The sequence below is a fragment of the Budorcas taxicolor genome, chromosome 1 (assembly GCF_023091745.1).
Source record: "Budorcas taxicolor isolate Tak-1 chromosome 1, Takin1.1, whole genome shotgun sequence".
In the NCBI taxonomy this organism is placed as follows: domain Eukaryota; kingdom Metazoa; phylum Chordata; class Mammalia; order Artiodactyla; family Bovidae; genus Budorcas; species Budorcas taxicolor.
In genome coordinates this window covers 62833261-62851934 of record NC_068910.1, presented here as the reverse complement: position 1 = coordinate 62851934, position 18674 = coordinate 62833261, and positions in this window count along the sequence as shown.

The following is an 18674-nucleotide window of genomic DNA, read 5'->3' as shown; positions in this document are numbered from 1 at the left end:
TCCTCTGGAATGGACTGAGACATCTGGGGGAGTCTTGGAATGGTGGCACGACCCTGGAGTTCCTCTCGCCGTTCCTGTTGAGAGGGCCTCCTCTTGAGATGCGACAGGAACGCCGGGAACTCTTTCCCGAGGAAGCAGGGAAAGGATCCCTCATCTTAAGCTACGAGGCGGAAAAGGGGCTCCTCTGGATGTGGGCGGGACCCTCGTGTTTCCTCTCGAGTGGAGACGGGTATGTCGGGGAAATTCTTGATTTGCACCAAGGGTGTGAAAGACCCTTTCGAAGTTCCAGAGGTGAGGTGTGATCAGCCTCGAGACGCCTCAGCAGAAATGGGCCTCATCTCGCCTGGAGGGGAGAACCTCCTGGATTTTCTCGAGTTGCGGCAGGTCTCCTCGAGATACGCCGGGGACCTCAGGGACCGGCTCTGGTGGCCTCAGGAAGGCCAGTCCCCATGCGAGTTGCTAGGGGCCATCTCGGGATTCCTCTCCGGTCGATGGCGGAGCCTAAGACCTTGTGTGGAGTCGGGGCCGGGACCTGAGGATTCGTCTCCAGTGTTGCCATGGATCTTCGGACGCTTCTGAGTCTCCCCAGGGGAGTCAGGCTTCGTCTCGAGTGGGGGCTTGCACGTGCGCTTTCCTCCCGAGCTGCAGCAGCAGTGTCACGCTTCCTGTCACGTGGATCAAGGGATCTGTGGCTTTCCCTTGAGGGTTTCCCTGGAGGCTTTCCGTCTAGGCTTTCCCACGAGGCTTTCCACCAGGGCTGTGCCACGTGCCACTGGAGTGTGAGTCGATCCTCAGCGTGAAAGACGAGCCGGTGAAGGGAAAAGAGGTTCCTCTGGAATGGACTGAGACATCTGGGGGACTCTTGGAATGGTGGCACGACCCTGGAGTTCCTCTCGCCGTTCCTGTTGAAAGGGCCTCCTCTTGAGATGCGAAAGGAAAGCCGGGAACTCTTTCCCGAGGAAGCAGGGAAAGGATCCCTCATCTCGAGCTACGAGGCCGAAACGGGGCTCCTCTGGATGAGGGCGGGACCCTCGTGTTTCTTCTCGAGTGGAGATGGGTATGTTGGGGATCTTCTTGATTTACACCAAGGATGTGAAAGACCCTTTCGAAGTTCCAGAGGTGAGGTGTGATCAGCCTCAAGATGCCTCAGCGGAAATGGGCCTCATCTCGCCTGGAGGGGAGAACCTCCTGGATTTTGTCGAGTTGCGGCAGGTCTTCTCGAGTTACGACGGGGACCTCAGGGACCCGCTCTGGTGGCCTCAGGAAAGGCCAGTCCCCATGCGAGTTTCTGGGGGCCATCTCGGGATTCCTCTCCCGTCCATGCCGGGGCCTAAGACATTGTGTGGAGTCGGGGCCGGAACCTGAGGATTCCTCTCCAGTGTTGCCGTGGATCTGGGCGTGCTTCTGAGCTTCCCCAGGGGAGTCAGGCCTCGTCTCTAGAGGGGGCATGCACGTGCGCTTTCCTCCCGAGCTGCAGCAGTAGTGTCACGCTTCCTGTCAGGTGAATCAAGGGGTCTGTGGCTTTCCATCGAGGCTTTCCCTCCAGGATTTCCCACAGGGCTGTGCCACGTGTCACCTTGGTGTGAGTCGATCCTCGGCGTGAAAGACGAGCCGGTGAAGGGGAAAGACGTTCCTCTGGAATGGACTGAGACATCTAGGGAATCTTGGAATGGTGGCACGACCCTGGAATTCCTCTCGCCGTTCCTGTTCACAGTGCCTCCTCTTGAGATGCTACGGGAACGCTGGGAACTCTTTCCCGACAAAGCAGGGAAAGGATCCCTCATCTCGAGCTACGAGGCGGAAACGGGGCTCCTCTGGATGTGGGCGGGACCCTCGTGTTTCCTCTCGAGTGGAGACGGGTATGTCGGGGAAATTCTTGATTTGCACCAAGGGTGTGAAGGACCCTTTCGAAGTTCCAGAGGTGAGGTGTGATCAGCCTCGAGACGCCTCAGCAGAAATGGGCCTCATCTCGCCTGGAGGGGAGAACCTCCTGCATTTTCTCGAGTTGTGGCAGGTCTTCTCGAGATACGACGGGGACCTCAGGGACCGGCTCTGGTGGCCTCAGGAAGGCCAGTAACCATGCGAGTTGCTAGAGGCCATCTCGGGATTCCTCTCCCGTCGATGGCGGGGCTAAGACCTTGTGTGGAGTCGGGGCCGGAACCTGAGGATTCCTCTCCAGTGTTGCCATGGATCTTCGGGTGCTTCTGAGTCCCCCCAAGGGAGTCAGGCCTCGTCTCGGGTGGGGGCATGCACGTGCGCTTTCCTCCCGAGCTGCAGAAGTAGTGTTACTCTTCCTGTCACGTGGATCAAGGGATCTGTGGCTTTCCCTTGAGGCTTTCCCTGGAGGCTTTCCCTCGAGGCTTTCCCACGAGGCTTTCCCCCAGGGCTGTGCCACGTGCCACCTGGGTGTGAGTCGATCCTCGGCGTGAAAGACGAGCCGGTGAAGGGAAAAGAGGTTCCTCTGGAATGGACTGAGACATCTGGGGGACTCTTGGAATGGTGGCACGACCCTGAGTTCCTCTCGCCGTTCCTGTTGAGAGGGCCTCCTCTTGAGATGCGACAGGAACGCCGGGAACTCTTTTGCGAGGAAGCAGGGAAAAGATCCCTCATCTTGAGCTACGAGGCGGAAACGGGGCTCCTCTGGATATGGGCGGCACCCTCGTGTTTCCTCTCGAGTGGAGACGGGTATGTTGGGGGTCTTCTTCATTTACACCAAGGGTGTGAAAGACCCTTTCGAAGTTCCAGAGGTGAGGTGTGATCAGCCTCAAGACGCCTCAGCGGAAATGGGCCTCATCTCGCCTGGAGGGGCGAACCCCCTGGATTTTCTCGAGTTGCGGCAGGTCTTCTCGAGTTACGATGGCGGCCTCAGGGACCCGCTCTAGTGCCCTCAGGAAAGGCCAGTCCCCATGCGAGTTGCTAGGGGCCATCTCGGGATTCCTCTCCCGTCCATGCCGGGGCCTAAGTCCTTGTGTGGAGTCGGGGCGGGAAACTGAGGATCGCTCTCTGGTGTTGCCATGGATCTTTGGGTGTTTCTGAGTCACCCCAGGGGAGTTAGGCCTCGTCTCGAGTGGGGCTTTCACGTGCGCTTTCCTCAGGAGCTTCAGCAGTAGTGTCACGCTTCCTGTAACGTGGATCAAGGGATCTGTGGCTTTCCCTCGAGGCTTTCCCTCGAGGCTTTCCCACGAGGCTTTCCCAAAGGGCTGTGCCACGTGCCACCTTGGGGTGAGTGGATCCTCGGTGTGAAACACGAGCCCGTGAATGGAAAAGAGGTTCCTCTGGAATGCACTGAGACATCTGGGGGACTCTTGGAATGGTTGCGCGACCCTGCAGTTCCTCTCGCCGTTCCTGTTGAGAGGGCCTCCTCTTGAGATGCGACAGGAGCCCCGGGAACTCTTTCCCGAGGAAGCAGGGAAAGGATCCCGCATCTCGAGCTACCAGGCGGAAACGGGGCTCCTCTTGATGTGGGCGGGACCCTCGTGTTTCCTCTCGAGTGGAGACGGGTATGTCGGGGAAATTCTTGATTTGCACCAAGGGTGTGAAGGACCCTTTCGAAGTTCCAGAGGTGAGGTGTGATCGGCCTCGAGACGCCTCAGCAGAAATGGGCCTCATCTCGCCTGGAGGGGAGAACCTCCTGGATTTTCTCGAGTTGCGGCAGGTCTTCTCGAGATACGACGGGGACCTCAGGGACCGACTCTGGTGGCCTCAGGAAGGCCAGTCCCCATGCGAGTTGCTAGAGGCCATCTCAGGATTCCTCTCCCGTCGATGGCGGGGCCTAAGACCTTGTGTGGAGTCGGGGCCGGAACCTGAGGATTCCTCTCCAGTGTTGCCATGGATCTTCGGGTGCTTCTGAGTCTCCCCAGGGGAGTCAGGCCTCGTCTCGAGTGGGGGCATGCACGTGCGCTTTCCTCCCGAGCTGCAGCAGTAGTGTCACGCTTCCTGTCACGTGGATCAAGGGATCTGTGGCTTTCCCTTGAGGCTTTCCCTGGAGGCTTTCCCTCGAGGCTTTCCCACGATGCTTTCCCAAAGGGCTGTGCCACGTGCCACCTTGGGGTGAGTGGACCCTTGGGGTGAAACACGAGCCCGTGAAGGGAAAAGAGGTTCCTCTGGAATGGACTGAGACAGCTGGGGGACTGTTGGAATGGTGGCACGACCCTGGAGTTCCTCTCGCCGTTCCTGTTGACAGGGCCTCCCCTTGAGATGTGACGGGAAAGCCGGGAACTCTTTCCCGACGAAGCAGGGAAAGGATCCCTCATCTCGAGCTACGAGGCGGCAACGGGGCTCCTCTGGATGTGGGCGGGACCCTGGTGTTTCGTCTCGAGTGGAGACGGGTATGTCGGGGAACTTCTTCATTTGCACCTTGGGTGTGAAGTACCCTTTCGAAGTTCCAGAGGTGAGGTGTGATTGGCCTCGAGACGCCTTAGCGGAAATCGGTCTCATCTCGCCTGCAGGGGAGAACCTCCTGGATTTTCTCGTGTTGCGGCATGTCTTCTCGAGTTCCGAGGGGACCTCTGGGACCCGCTCTGGTGGCCTCAGGAAAGGCCAGTCCCCATGCGAGTTGCTAGCGTCCATCTCGGGATTCCTCTCCCGTCCATGCCGGGGCCTAAACCCTTTTGTAGAGTCGGGCCTGGAACCTGAGGATTCCTCTCCAGTGTTGCCATGAAACCTCGGGTGCTTCTGAGTCTCCCCAGGGGAGTCAGGCCTCGTCTCGAGTGGGGGCAGGCCTGTGCGGTTACCTCCCAAGGTGCAGCAGTAGTGTCACGCTTCCTGTCACGTGGATCAAGGGATCTGCGGCTCTCCCTCGAGGCTTTCCCTGGAGGCTTTCCCACGAGGCTTTCCTACAGGGCTGTGCCACGTGCCACCTTGGTGTGAGTCGATCCTCGGCGTGAAAGACGAGCCGGTGAAGGGAAAAGAGGTTCCTCTGGAATGGACTGAGTCATCTGGGGCACTCCTGGAATGGTGGCACGACCCGGGAGTTCCTCTCGCCGTTCCGGTTGAAAGGGCCTCCCCTTGAGATGCGACAGGAACGCCGGGAACTCTTTCCCGTTGAAGCAGGGAAAGGATCCCACATCTCGAGCTACGAGGCGGAAACGGGGCTCCTCTGGATCTGGGCGGGACCCTCGTGTTTCCTCTCAAGTGGAGACGGGTATATCGGGGAACTTCTTCTGTTGCTCAAAGGTGTGAAAGACCCTTTCGAAGATCCAGACATGACGTGTGGATAGCCTCGAGACGCCTTAGCGGAAATCGGCCTCATCTCGCCTGGAGGGGAGAACCTCCTGGATTTTGTCGAGTTGCGGCAGGTCTTCTCGAGTTACGACGGGGACCTCCAGGACCCGCTCTGGTGGCCTCAGGAAAGGCCAGTCCCCATGCGAGCTGCTAAGGGCCATCTCGGGATAACTCTCCCGTCCATGCCGGGGCCTAAGGCCTTGTGTGGAGTCGGGGCCGGAACCTGAGGATTCCTCTCCAGCGTTGCCATGGATCTTGGGGTGCTTCTGAGTCTCCCCAGGCACGTCAGGCCTCGTCTCGAGTGGGGGCATGCATCTGCTTTTTCCTCCCGAGCGGCAGCAGTAGTGTCACGCTTCCTGTCACGTGGATCATGAGATCTGTGGCTTTCCCTCGAGGCTTTCCCTTGAGGCTTTCCGACGACGCTTTCCCACAGGGCTGTGCCATGTGCCTCCTTGGTGTGAGTCGATCCTCGGCGTGAAAGACGAGCCGGTGAAGGGAAAAGAGGCTCCTCTGGAATGGACTGAGACATCTAGGGGACTGTTGGAATGGTCGCACGACCCTGGAGTTCCTCTCTCCGTTCCTGTTGAGAGGGCCTCTTCTTGAGATGTGACGGGAACGCCGGGAACTCTTTCCCGACGAAGCAGGGAAAGGATCCCTCATCTCGAACTACGAGGCGGAAACAGGGCGCCTCTGGATGTGGGCGGCAACCTCGTGTTTCCTCTCAAGTGGAGACGGATATGTCGGGGAACTTCTTGATTTGCACCAAGGGTGTGAAGGACCCTTTCAAAGTTCCAGAGGTGAGGTGTGATCAGCCTCGAGACGCCTCAGCGGAAATGGGTCTAATCTCGGCTGGATTGGAGAACCTCCTGGATTTTCTCGAGTTGCGGGAGGTCGTCTCCAGTTATGACAGTGCCCTCAGGGACCCGCTCTGATGTCCTCAGGAAAGGCCAGTCCCCATGCGAGTTGCTAGGGGCCCTCTCCGGATTCCTCTCCCGTCCATGCCGGGGCCTAAGACCTTGTGTGGAGTCGGGGCCGGAACCTGAGGATTCCTCTCCAGTGTTGCCATGGATCTTGGGGTCTCCCCAAGGGGAGTCAGGCCTCGTCTCGAGTGGGGGCATGCACTTGAGCTTTCCTCCCGAGCTGCAGCAGTAGTGTCACGCTTCCTGTCACGTGGATCGAGGGATCTGTGGCTTTCCCTCGAGGGTTTCGCACGAGGCTTTCCCACAGGTCTCTGCCAAGCGCCACCTTGGTGTGAGTCGATCCTCGGCGTGAAAGACGAGCCGGTGAAGGGAAAAGAGGTTCCTCTGGAATGGACTGAGACATCTGGGGGAGTCTTGGAATGGTGGCACGACCCTGGAGTTCCTCTCGCCGTTCCTGTTGAGAGGGCCTCCTCTTGAGATGCGACAGGAACCCCGGGAACTCTTTCCAGAGGAAGCAGGGAAAGGATCCCTCATCTTGAGCTTCGAGGCGGAAACGGGGCTCCTCTGGATATGGGCGGCACCCTCGTGTTTCCTCTCGAGTGGAGACGGGTATGTTGGGGGTCTTCTTCATTTACACCAAGGGTGTGAAAGACCCTTTCGAAGTTCCAGAGGTGAGGTGTGATCAGCCTCAAGACGCCTCAGCGGAAATGGGCCTCATCTCGCCTGGAGGGGAGAACCTCCTGGATTTTTTGGAGTTGCAGCAGGTCTTCTCGAGTTACGACGGGGACTTCAGGGACCCGCTCTGGTGGCCTCAGGAAAGGCCAGTCCCCATGCGAGTTTCTAGGGGCCATCTCGGGATTCCTCTCCCGTCCATGCCGGGGCCTAAGTCCTTGTGTGGAGTCGGGGCGGGAAACTGAGGATCGCTCTCTGGTGTTGCCATGGATCTTTGGGTGTTTCTGAGTCACCCCAGGGGAGTTAGGCGTCGTCTCGAGTGGGGCTTTCACGTGCGCTTTCCTCAGGAGCTTCAGCAGTAGTGTCACGCTTCCTGTCACGAGGATCAAGGGATCTGTGGCTTTCCCTCGAGGCTTTCCCTCGAGGCTTTCCTACGAGCCTTTCCCCCAGGGCTGTGCCACGTGCCATCTTGGTGTGAGTCGATCCTCGGCGTGAAAGACGAGCCGGTGAAGGGAAAAGACGTTCCTCTGGAATGGACTGAGACATCTAGGGAATCTGGGAATGGTGGCACGACCCTGGAGTTCCTCTCGCCGTTCCTGTTCACAGTGCCTCCTCTTGAGATGCTACGGGAACGCTGGGAACTCTTTCCCGACGAAGCAGGGAAAGGATCCCTCATCTCGAGCTACGAGGCAGAAACGGGGCTCCTCTGGATGTGGGCGGGACCCTCGTGTTTCCTCTCGAGTGGAGACGGGTATGTCGGGGAAATTCTTGATTTGCACCAAGGGTGTGAAGGACCCTTTCGAAGTTCCAGAGGTGAGGTGTGATCAGCCTCGAGACGCCTCAGCAGAAATGGGCCTCATCTCACCTGGAGGGGAGAACCTCCTGGATTTTCTCGAGTTGCGGCAGGTCTTCTCGAGATACGACGGGGACCTCAGGGACCGGCTCTGGTGGCCTCAGGAAGGCCAGTCCACATGCGAGTTGCTAGAGGCCATCTCGGGATTCCTCTCCCGTCGATGGCGGGGCTAAGACCTTGTGTGGAGTCGGGGCCGGAACCTGAGGATTCCTCTCCAGTGTTGCCATAGATCTTGGGGTGCTTCTGAGTCTCCCCAGGGGAGTCAGGCCTCGTCTCGGGTGGGGGCATGCACGTGCGCTTTCCTCCCGAGCTGCAGAAGTAGTGTCACGCTTGCTGTCACGTGGATCAAGGGATCTGTGGCTTTCCCTTGAGGCTTTCCCTGGAGGCTTTCCCTCGAGTCTTTCCCACGAGGCTTTCCCCCAGGGCTGTGCCACGTGCCACCTGGGTGTGAGTCGATCCTCGGCGTGAAAGACGAGCCAGTGAAGGGAAAAGAGGTTCCTCTGGAATGTTCTGAGACATCTGGTGGACTCTTGGAATGGTGGCACGACCCTGAGTTCCTCTCGCCGTTCCTGTTGAGAGGGCCTCCTCTTGAGATGCGACAGGAACGCCGGGAACTCTTTCCCGAGGAAGCAGGGAAAGGATCCCTCATCTCGAGCTACGAGGCGGAAACGGGGCTCCTCTGGATATGGGCGGCACCCTCGTGTTTCCTCTCGAGTGGAGACGGGTATGTTGGGGGTCTTCTTGATTTACACCAAGGGTGTGAAAGACCCTTTCGAAGTTCCAGAGGTGAGGTGTGATCAGCCTCAAGACGCCTCAGCAGAAATGGGCCTCATCTCGCCTGGAGGGGAGAACCTCCTGGATTTTCTCGAGTTGCGGCAGGTCTTCTCGAGATACGACGGGGACCTCAGGGACCGGCTCTGGTGGCCTCAGGAAGGCCAGTCCCCATGCGAGTTGCTAGAGGCCATCTCGGGATTCCTCTCCCGTCGATGGCGGGGTCTAAGACCTTGTGTGGAGTCGGGGCCGGAACCTGAGGATTCCTCTCCAGTGTTGCCATGGATCTTCGGGTGCTTCTGAGTCTCCCCAGGGGAGTCAGGCCTCGTCTCGAGTGGGGGCATGCACGTGCGCTTTCCTCCCGAGCTGCAGCAGTAGTGTCACGCTTCCTGTCACGTGGATCAAGGGATCTGTGGCTTTCCCTTGAGGCTTTCCCTGGAGGCTTTCCCTCGAGGCTTTCCCACGAGGCTTTCCCCCAGGGCTGTGCCACGTGCCACCTGGGTGTGAGTCGATCCTCGGCGTGAAAGACGAGACGGTGAAGGGAAAAGAGGTTCCTCTGGAATGGACTGAGACATCTCGGGGACTCTTGGAATGGTGGCACGACCCTGGAGTTCCTCTCGCCGTTCCTGTTGAGAGGGCCTCCTCTTGAGATGCGACAGGAACCCCGGGAACTCTTTCCCGAGGAAGCAGGGAAAGGATCCCTCATCTTGAGCTACGAGGCCGAAACGGGGCTCCTCTGGATATGGGCGGCACCCTCGTGTTTCCTCTCGAGTGGAGACGGGTATGTTGGGGAACTTCTTGATTTACTCCAAGGGTGTGAAAGACCCTTTCGAAGTTCCAGAGGTGAGGTGTGATCAGCCTCAAGACGCCTCAGCGGAAATGGGCCTAATCTCGCCTGGAGGGGAGAACCTCCTGGATTTTCTCGAGTTGCGGCAGGTCTTCTCGAGTTACGACGGGGACCTCAGGGACCCGCTCTGGTGGCCTCAGGAAAGGCCAGTCCCCATGCGAGTTTCTAGAGGCCATCTCGGGATTCCTCTCCCGTCCATGCCGGGGCCTAAGACATTGTGTGGAGTCGGGGCCGGAACCTGAGGATTCCTCTCCAGTGTTGCCGTGGATCTTGGCGTGCTTCTGAGCCTCCCCAGGGGAGTCAGTCCTCGTCTCGAGAGGGGGCATGCACGTGTGCTTTCCTCCCGAGCTGCAGCAGTAGTGTCACGCTTCCTGTCAGGTGAATCAAGGGGTCTGTGGCTTTCCATCGAGGCTGACACTCCAGGATTTCCCACAGGGCTGTGCCTCGTGCCATCTTGGTGTGAGTCGATCCTCGGCATGAAAGACGAGCCGGTGAAGGGAAAAGACGTTCCTCTGGAATGGACTGAGACATCTAGGGAATCTTGGAATGGTGGCACGACCCTGGAGTTCCTCTCGCAGTTCCTGTTCACAGTGCCTCCTCTTGAGATGCTACGGGAACGCTGGGAACTCTTTCCCGACGAAGCAGGGAAAGGATCCCTCATCTCGAGCTACGAGGCAGAAACGGGGCTCCTCTGGATGTGGGCGGGACCCTCGTGTTTCCTCTCGAGTGGAGACGGGTATGTCGGGGAACTTCTGGATTTGCACCAAGGGTGTGAAGGACCCTTTCGAAGTTCCAGAGGTGAGGTGTGATCAGCCTCGAGACGCCTCAGCAGAAATGGGCCTCATCTCACCTGGAGGGGAGAACCTCCTGGATTTTCTCGAGTTGCGGCAGGTCTTCTCGAGATACGACGGGGACCTCAGGGACCGGCTCTGGTGGCCTCAGGAAGGCCATTCCCCATGCGAGTTGCTAGAGGCCATCTCGGGATTCCTCTCCCGTCGATGGCGGGGCTAAGACCTTGTGTGGAGTCGGGGCCGGAACGTGAGGATTCCTCTCCAGTGTTGCCATGGATCTTGGGGTGCTTCTGAGTCTCCCCAGGGGAGTCAGGCCTCGTCTCGGGTGGGGGCATGCACGTGCGCTTTCCTCCCGAGCTGCAGCAGTAGTGTCACGCTTCCTGTCAGGTGAATCAAGGGGTCTGTGGCTTTCCATCGAGGCTGACCCTCCAGGATTTCCCACAGGGCTGTGCCTCGTGCCATCTTGGTGTGAGTCGATCCTCGGTGTGAAAGACGAGCCGGTGAAGGGAAAAGACGTTCCTCTGGAATGGACTGAGACATCTAGGGAATCTTGGAATGGTGGCACGACCCTGGAGTTCCTCTCGCTGTTCCTGTTCACAGTGCCTCCTCTTGAGATGCTACGGGAACGCTGGGAACTCTTTCCCGACGAAGCAGGGAAAGGATCCCTCATCTCGAGCTACGAGGCAGAAACGGGGCTCCTCTGGATGTGGGCGGCACCCTCGTGTTTCCTCTCGAGTGGAGACGGGTATGTCGGGGAAATTCTTGATTTGCACCAAGGGTGTGAAGGACCCTTTCGAAGTTCCAGAGGTGAGGTGTGATCAGCCTCGAGACGCCTCAGCGGAAATGGGCCTCATCTCGCCTGGAGGGGAGAACCTCCTGGATTTTGTCGAGTTGCGGCAGGTCTTCTCGATTTACGACGGGGACCTCAAGGACCCGCTCTGGTGGCCTCAGGAAAGGCCAGTCCCCATGCGAGTTGCTAGGGGCCATCTCGGGATTCCTCTCCCGTCCATGCCGGGGCCTAAGACATTGTGTGGAGTCGGGGCGGGAACCTGAGGATTCCTCTCCAGTGTTGCCGTGGATCTTGGCGTGCTTCTGAGCCTCCCCAGGGGAGTCAGGCCTCGTCTCGAGAGGGGGCATGCACGTGCGCTTTCCTCCCGAGCTGCAGCAGTAGTGTCACGCTTCCTGTCAGGTGAATCAAGGGGTCTGTGGCTTTCCATCGAGGCTGACCCTCCAGGATTTCCCACAGGGCTGTGCCTCGTGCCATCTTGGTGTGAGTCGATCCTCGGCGTGAAAGACGAGCCAGTGAAGGGTAAAGACGTTCCTCTGGAATGGACTGAGACATCTAGGGAATCTTGGAATGGTGGCACGACCCTGGAGTTCCTCTCGCCGTTCCTCTTGAGAGGGCCTCCTCTTGAGATGCTACGGGAACGCTGGGAACTCTTTCCCGACGAAGCAGGGAAAGGATCCCTCATCTCGAGCTACGAGGCAGAAACGGGGCTCCTCTGGATGTGGGCGGCACCCTCGTGTTTCCTCTCGAGTGGAGACGGGTATGTCGGGGAAATTCTTGATTTGCACCAAGGGTGTGAAGGACCCTTTCGAAGTTCCAGAGGTGAGGTGTGATCAGCCTCGAGACGCCTCAGCAGAAATGGGCCTCATCTCGCCTGGAGGGGAGAACCTCCTGGATTTTCTCGAGTTGCGGCAGGTCTTCTCGAGATACGACGGGGACCTCAGGGAACGGCTCTGGTGGCCTCAGGAAGGCCAGTCCCCATGCGAGTTGCTAGAGGCCATCTCGGGATTCCTCTCCCGTCGATGGCGGGGCCTAAGACCTTGTGTGGAGTCGGGGCCGGAACCTGAGGATTCCTCTCCAGTGTTGCCATGGATCTTCGGGTGCTTCTGAGTCTCCCCAGGGGAGTCAGGCCTCGTCTTGAGTGGGGGCATGCACGTGCGCTTTCCTCCCGAGCTTCAGCAGTAGTGTCACGCTTCCTGTCACGTGGATCAAGGGATATGTGGCTTTCCCTTGAGGCTTTCCCTAGAGGCTTTCCCTCGAGGCTTTCCCACGAGGCTTTCCCCCAGGGCTGTGCCACGTGCCACCTGGGTGTGAGTCGATCCTCGGCGTGAAAGACGAGCCGGTGAAGGGAAAAGAGGTACCTCTGAAATGGACTGAGATATCTCGGGGACTCTTGGAATGGTGGCACGACCCTGGAGTTCCTCTCGCCGTTCCTGTTGAGAGGGCCTCCTCTTGAGATGCGACAGGAACCCCGGGAACTCTTTCCCGAGGAAGCAGGGAAAGGATCCCTCATCTTGAGCTACGAGGCGGAAACGGGGCTCCTCTGGATATGGGCGGCACCCTCGTGTTTCCTCTCGAGTGGAGACGGGTATGTTGGGGATCTTCTTGATTTACACAAAGGGTGTGAAAGACCCTTTCGAAGTTCCAGAGGTGAGGTGTGATCAGCCTCAAGACGCCTCAGCGGAAATGGGCCTCATCTCGCCTGGAGGGGAGAACCTCCTGGATTTTCTCGAGTTGCGGCAGGTCTTCTCGAGTTACGACGTCGACCTCAGGGACCCGCTCTGGTGGCCTCAGGAAAGGCCAGTCCCCATGCGAGTTTCTAGAGGCCATCTCGGGATTCCTCTCCCGTCCATGCCGGGGCCTAAGACATTGTGTGGAGTCGGGGCCGGAACCTGAGGATTCCTCTCCAGTGTTGCCGTGGATCTTGGCGTGCTTCTGAGCCTCCCCAGGGGAGTCAGGCCTCGTCTCGAGAGGGGGCATGCACGTGCGCTTTCCTCCCGAGCTGCAGCAGTAGTGTCACGCTTCTTGTCAGGTGAATCAAGGGGTCTGTGGCTTTCCATTGAGGCTGACCCTCCAGGATTTCCCACAGGGCTGTGCCTCGTGCCATCTTGGTGTGAGTCGATCCTCGGCGTGAAAGACGAGCCGGTGAAGGGAAAAGACGTTCCTCTGGAATGGACTGAGACATCTAGGGAATCTTGGAATGGTGGCACGACCCTGGAGTTCCGCTCGCCGTTCCTGTTCACAGTGCCTCCTCTTGAGATGCTACGGGAACGCTGGGAACTCTTTCCCGACGAAGCAGGGAAAGGATCCCTCATCTCGAGCTACGAGGCAGAAACGGGGCTCCTCTGGATGTGGGCGGGACCCTCGTGTTTCCTCTCGAGTGGAGACGGGTATGTCGGGGAAATTCTTGATTTGCACCAAGGGTGTGAAGGACCCTTTCGAAGTTCCAGAGGTGAGGTGTGATTGGCCTCGAGACGCCTCAGCAGAAATGGGCCTCATCTCACCTGGAGGTGAGAACCTCCTGGATTTTCTCGAGTTGCGGCAGGTCTTCTCGAGTTACGACGGCGACCTCAGGGACCCGCTCTGGTGGCCTCAGGAAAGGCCAGTCCCCATGCGAGTTGCTAGGGGCCATCTCGGGATTCCTCTCCCGTCCATGCCGGGGCCTAAGACCTTGTGTGGAGTGGGGGCCGGAACCTGAGGATTCCTCTCCAGTGTTGCCATGGACCTTGGCGTGCTTCTGAGCCTCCCCAGCGGAGTCAGGCCGCGTCTCGAGAGGGGGCATGGACGTGCGCTTTCCTCCCGAGCTGCAGCATTAGTGTCACGCTTCCTGTCAGGTGGATCAAGGGGTCTGTGGCTTTCCATCGAGGCTTTCCCTCCAGGATTTCCCACAGGGCTGTGCCACGTGTCACCTTGGTGTGAGTCGATCCTCGGCGTGAAAGACGAGCCGGTGAAGGGGAAAGACGTTCCTCTGGAATGGACTGAGACATCTAGGGTATCTTGAAATGGTGGCACGACCCTGGAGTTCCTCTCGCCGTTCCTGTTCAGAGTGCCTCCTCTTGAGATGCTACGGGAACGCTGGGAACTCTTCCCCGACGAAGCAGGGAAAGGATCCCTCATCTCGAGCTACGAGGCGGAAACGGGGCTCCTCTGGATGTATGCGGGACCCTCGTGTTTCCCCTCGAGTGAAGACGGGTATGTCGGGGAAATTCTTGATTTGCACCAAAGGTGTGAAGGACCCTTTCGAAGTTCCAGAGGTGAGGTGTGATCAGCCTCGAGACGCCTCAGCGGAAATGGGCCTCATCTCGCCTGGAGGGGAGAACCTCCTGGATTTTCTCGAGTTGCGGCAGGTCTTCTCGAGTTACGACGGGGACCTCAGGGACCCGCTCTGGTGGCCTCAGGAAAGGCCAGTCCCCATACGAGTTGCTAGGGGCCATCTCGGGATTCCTCTCCCGTCCATGCCGGGGCCTAAGACCTTGTGTGGAGTCGGGGCCGGAACCTGAGGATTCCTCTCCAGTGTTGCCATGGACCTTGGCGTGCTTCTGAGCCTCCCCAGGGGAGTCAGGCCTCGTCTCGAGAGGGGGCATGCACGTGCGCTTTCCTCCCGAGCTGCAGCAGTAGTGTCACGCTTCCTGTCAGGTGGATCAAGGGGTCTGTGGCTTTCCATCGAGGCTGACCCTCCAGGATTTCCCACAGGGCTGTGCCTCGTGCCATCTTGGTGTGAGTCGATCCTCGGCGTGAAAGACGAGCCGGTGAAGGGAAAAGACGTTCCTCTGGAATGGACTGAGACATCTAGGGAATCTTGGAATGGTGGCACGACCCTGGAGTTCCTCTCGCCGTTCCTCTTGAGAGGGCCTCCTCTTGAGATGCTACGGGAACGCTGGGAACTCTTTCCCGACGAAGCAGGGAAAGGATCCCTCATCTCGAGCTACGAGGCAGAAACGGGGCTCCTCTGGATGTGGGCGGGACCCTCGTGTTTCCTCTCGAGTGGAGACGGGTATGTCGGGGAAATTCTTGATTTGCACCAAGGGTGTGATGGACCCTTTCGAAGTTCCAGAGGTGAGGTGTGATCAGCCTCGAGACGCCTCAGCAGAAATGGGCCTCATCTCGCCTGGAGGGGAGAACCTCCTGGATTTTCTCGAGTTGCGGCAGGTCTTCTCGAGATACGACGGGGACCTCAGGGAACGGCTCTGGTGGCCTCAGGAAGGCCAGTCCCCATGCGAGTTGCTAGAGGCCATCTCGGGATTCCTCTCCCGTCGATGGCGGGGCCTAAGACCTTGTGTGGAGTCGGGGCCGGAACCTGAGGATTCCTCTCCAGTGTTGCCATGGATCTTCGGGTGCTTCTGAGTCTCCCCAGGGGAGTCAGGCCTCGTCTCGGGTGGGGGCATGCACGTGCGCTTTCCTCCCGAGCTGCAGAAGTAGTGTCACGCTTCCTGTCACGTGGATCAAGGGATCTGTGGCTTTCCCTTGAGGCTTTCCCTGGAGGCTTTCCCTCGAGGCTTTACCACGAGGCTTTCCCCCAGGGCTTTGCCACGTGCCACCTGGGTGTGAGTCGATCCTCGGCGTGAAAGACGAGCCGGTGAAGGGAAAAGAGGTTCCTCTGGAATGTTCTGAGACATCTGGGGGACTCTTGGAATGGTGGCACGACCCTGGAGTTCCTCTCGCCGTTCCTGTTCACAGTGCCTCCTCTTGAGATGCTACGGGAACGATGGGAACTCTTTCCCGACGAAGCAGGGAAAGGATCCCTCATCTCGAGCTACGAGGCAGAAACGGGGCTCCTCTAGATGTGGGCGGGACCCTCGTGTATCCTCTCGAGTGGAGACGGGTATGTCGGGGAAATTCTTGATTTGCACCAAGGGTGTGAAGGACCCTTTCGAAGTTCCAGAGGTGAGGTGTGATCAGCCTCGAGACGCCTCAGCAGAAATGGGCCTCATCTCGCCTGGAGGGGAGAACCTCCTGGATTTTCACGAGTTGCGGCAGGTCTTCTCGAGATACGACGGGGACCTCAGGGACCGGCTCTGGTGGCCTCAGGAAGGCCAGTCCCCATGCGAGTTGCTAGAGGCCATCTCGGGATTCTTCTCCCGTCGATGGCGGGGCTAAGACCTTGTGTGGAGTCGGGGCCGGAACCTGAGGATTCCTCTCCAGTGTTGCCATGGATCTTCGGGTGCTTCTGAGTCTCCCCAGGGAAGTCAGGCCTCGTCTCGGGTGGGGGCATGCACGTGCGCTTTCCTCCCGAGCTGCAGAAGTAGTGTCACGCTTCCTGTCACGTGGATCAAGGGATCTGTGGCTTTCCCTTGAGGCTTTCCCTGGAGGCTTTCCCTCGAGGCTTTCCCACGAGGCTTTCCCCCAGGGCTTTGCCACGTGCCACCTGGGTGTGAGTCGATCCTCGGCGTGAAAGACGAGCCGGTGAAGGGAAAAGAGGTTCCTCTGGAATGTTCTGAGACATCTGGGGGACTCTTGGAATGGTGGCACGACCCTGAGTTCCTCTCGCCGTTCCTGTTGAGAGGGCCTCCTCTTGAGATGCGACAGGAACGCCGGGAACTCTTTCCCGAGGAAGCAGGGAAAGGATCCCTCATCTCGAGCTACGAGGCGGAAACGGGGCTCCTCTGGATATGGGCGGCACCCTCGTGTTTCCTCTCGAGTGGAGACGGGTATGTTGGGGGTCTTCTTGATTTACACCAAGGGTGTGAAGTACCCTTTCGAAGTTCCAGAGGTGAGGTGTGATCAGCCTCAAGACGCCTCAGCGGAAATGGGCCTCATTTCGCCTGGAGGGGACAACCTCCTGGATTTTCTCGAGTTGCGGCAGGTCTTCTCGAGTTACGACGGGGACCTCAGGGACCCGCTCTGGTGGCCTCAGGAAAGGCCAGTCCCCATGCGAGTTGCTAGGGGCCACCTCGGGATTCCTCTCCCGTCCATGCCGGGGCCTAAGTCCTTGTGTGGAGTCGGGGCGGGAAACTGAGGATCGCTCTCTGGTGTTGCCATGGATCTTTGGGTTTTTCTGAGTCACACCAGGGGAGTTCGGCCTCGTCTCGAGTGGGGCTTTCACGTTCGCTTTCCTCAGGAGCTGCAACAGTAGTGTCACGCTTCCTGTCACGTGGATCAAGGGATCTGTGGCTTTCCCTTGGGCTTTCCCTCGAGGCTTTCCCAAGAGGCTTTCCCAAAGGGCTGTGCCACGTGCCACCTTGGGGTGAGTGGACCCTCGGTGTGAAACACGAGCCCGTGAAGGGAAAAGAGGTTCCTCTGGAATGGACTGAGACAGCTGGGGGACTGTTGGAATGGTGGCAGGACCCTGGAGTTCCTCTCGCCGTTCCTGTTGACAGGCCCTCCTCTTGAGATGCGACGGGAACGCCGGGAACTCTTTCCCGACGAAGCAGGGAAAGGATCCCTCATCTCGAGCTACGAGGCGGCAACGGGGCTCCTCTGGATGTGGGCGGGACCCTGGTGTTTCCTCTCGAGTGGAGACGGGTATGTCGGGGAACTTCTTGAGTTGCACCTTGGGTGTGAAGTACCCTTTCGAAGTTCCAGAGGTGAGGTGTGATTGGCCTCGAGACGCCTTAGCGGAAATCGGTCTCATCTCGCCTGCAGGGGAGAACCTCCTGGATTTTCTCGAGTTGCGGCAGGTCTTCTCGAGTTCCGAGGGGACCTCTGGGACCCGCTCTGGTGGCCTCAGGAAAGGCCAGTCCCCATGCGAGTTGCTAGCGTCCATCTCGGGATTCCTCTCCATCCATGTCGGGGCCTAAAACCTTGTGTAGAGTCGGGCCTGGAACCTGAGGATTCCTCTCCAGTGTTGCCATGAATCTTCGGGTACTTCTGAGTCTCCCCAGGGGAGTCAGGCCTCGTCTCGAGTGGGGGCAGGCCTGTGCGGTTACCTCCCAAGCTGCAGCAGTAGTGTCACGCTTCCTGTCACGTGGATCAAGGGATCTGCGGCTCTCCCTCGAGGCTTTCCCTGGAGGCTTTCCCACGAGGCTTTCCTACAGGGCTGTGCCACGTGCCACCTTGGTGTGAGTCGATCCTCGGCGTGAAAGACGAGCCGGTGAAGGGAAAAGAGTTTCCTCTGGAATGGACTGAGTCATCTTGGGCACTCCTGGAATGGTGGCACGACCCGGGAGTTCCTCTCGCCGTTCCGGTTGAAAGGGCCTCCCCTTGAGATGCGACAGGAACGCCGGGAACTCTTTGCCGTTGAAGCAGGGAAAGGATCCCACATCTCGAGCTACGAGGTGGAAACGGGGCTCCTCTGGATCTGGGCGGGACCCTCGTGTTTCCTCTCAAGTGGAGACGGGTATATCAGGGAACTTCTTCTGTTGCTCAAAGGTGTGAAAGACCCTTTCGAAGATCCAGACATGACGTGTGGATAGCCTCCAGACGCCTTAGCGGAAATCGGCCTCATCTCGCCTGGAGGGGAGAACCTCCTGGATTTTCTCGTGTTGCGGCAGGTCTTCTCGAGTTACGACGGGGACCTCCAGGACCCGCTCTGGTGGCCTCAGGAAAGGCCAGTCCCCATGCGAGCTGCTAAGGGCCATCTCGGGATAACTCTCCCGTCCATGCCGGGGCCTCAGGCCTTGTGTGGAGTCGGGGCCGGAACCTGAGGATTCCTCTCCAGCGTTGCCATGGATCTTGGGGTGCTTCTGAGTCTCCCCAGGCACGTCAGGCCTCGTCTCGAGTGGGGGCATGCATCTGCTTTTTCCTCCCGAGCTGCAGCAGTAGTGTCACGCTTCCTGTCACGTGGATCAAGGGATCTGTGGCTTTCCCTCGAGGCTTTCCCTCGAGGCTTTCCCACACGGCTTACCCACAGGGTTGTGCCACGTGCCACCTT